This window comes from Pseudorca crassidens, chromosome 6 (assembly GCF_039906515.1).
Source record: "Pseudorca crassidens isolate mPseCra1 chromosome 6, mPseCra1.hap1, whole genome shotgun sequence".
In the NCBI taxonomy this organism is placed as follows: Eukaryota; Metazoa; Chordata; class Mammalia; order Artiodactyla; family Delphinidae; genus Pseudorca; species Pseudorca crassidens.
Window position 1 is genome coordinate 14941078 of NC_090301.1, and position 1319 is coordinate 14942396.

Sequence of the window (1319 nt, forward strand, 5' to 3'; positions counted from 1 at the left end):
TGAACTGCTCTAGCAGCTTGGCTACAGCCAACTACAGTGTTATCCAAACATCTTCAAATCCAGACTTCTCACTGTCATTATGAACCCTCTATCAACTGAACAAAGAATAAGTAAATACCTGTGCCTAGTCTTCTTCATTCAGTCATTCCTCGAATACCCATTGAGTGCCTACTTGTGTTAGTAATCTATTGCCCCATAAAAAATGATCCATTTGTAGCCAAGTAAGCCAACCGTGCTCTTTTCTACATGGGGGTCTGGCATGTAATGGCTGCAAAGAACAGTCTCCTCAGTAGTGCCTGTAAGGGTTGCTCTAATGGACCTTGGAAACAGCCCTTTCCAGCAGTCATTTGTGACTGGCATGCTGTCCCCAAAATAGGCTCCAGACAGGTATGCATGGTGCCTTTGGAAAGCCCCAGGGCACAGTGGCCAGGGTCCATATTGGCCAAATCATAATGTGAATCTGCACCAAGCTGCAGAAAAAGAAGCATGTGATTGAGGCCCTACACAGGGCCAAGGTCAAGTTCCCTGGCCACCAGAAGAGCCACATTTCCAAGAAGTGGGGATTCACTAAGCTTAATATAGATGAATTTGAAAACATTGTGGCAGAAAAGCGGCTCATCCCAGATGGCTGTGGGGTCAAACACATCCCTAATTGTGGCCCCTGGACACATGGAGGGCCCTGCACTGAGAGCCTTGATGCCATCCCCTCCTCATACATGCCCACCAATAAATCCTACTTTCCTGTCAAAAAAAAAAAATCCAAACCTGCGTGGCTTAAAGCAATAAACATTGATTATCTCACATGTTCTTTAGGTCAGATATCTGGGCACAGCTTACCTGGGTCCTCTGCTCCAGAATCTCTCACAGACTGTAAAGAAGGCATCTGTGGCTATAGTCATCTCAAGGCTTGACTGGGGAAGGACTTACCTCCACGCTCATGTAGTTTTTGGCATCCCCAAGTTCCTTGTAAGCTGTTGTCGAGAAGCCACCCTCAGTTTCTTGCTCCATGGGCTTCTCCAATATGGCAGCCTGTTCATTGAACATGTAAGCCAAGAAAACAAGAGTGAGAGTCTGCTAGCAAGAGAGGGGTCAAAATCTTTTGTAACGTAATCATAAATGTGACACCCCATTTTTCTGCTACTGTCAGAAGCAAGGCACTAACTAGGTCCTTCCTACATTCAAGGGTAGGGGATTACACAAGGAGGTGAATACTAAGTCAGGGGTATCACTGGAAGCCAGGTCAGAAGTCACCAACCACACTTCTCTAAGGCAGACTCTGTGCTTTGTGATGAAAATAAGGTGATGAACCAGAAAAATAA

At 45.8% G+C, this 1319-nt stretch overlaps 1 pseudogene; it reads left to right on the forward strand.

Annotated features, from left to right (window-relative positions):
* Window positions 1-211: 211 nt before the first annotated feature.
* LOC137226847 (small nucleolar RNA SNORA70) lies at window positions 212-332 on the forward strand (annotated as a pseudogene).
* The last annotated feature ends 987 nt before the right edge of the window (window positions 333-1319 follow it).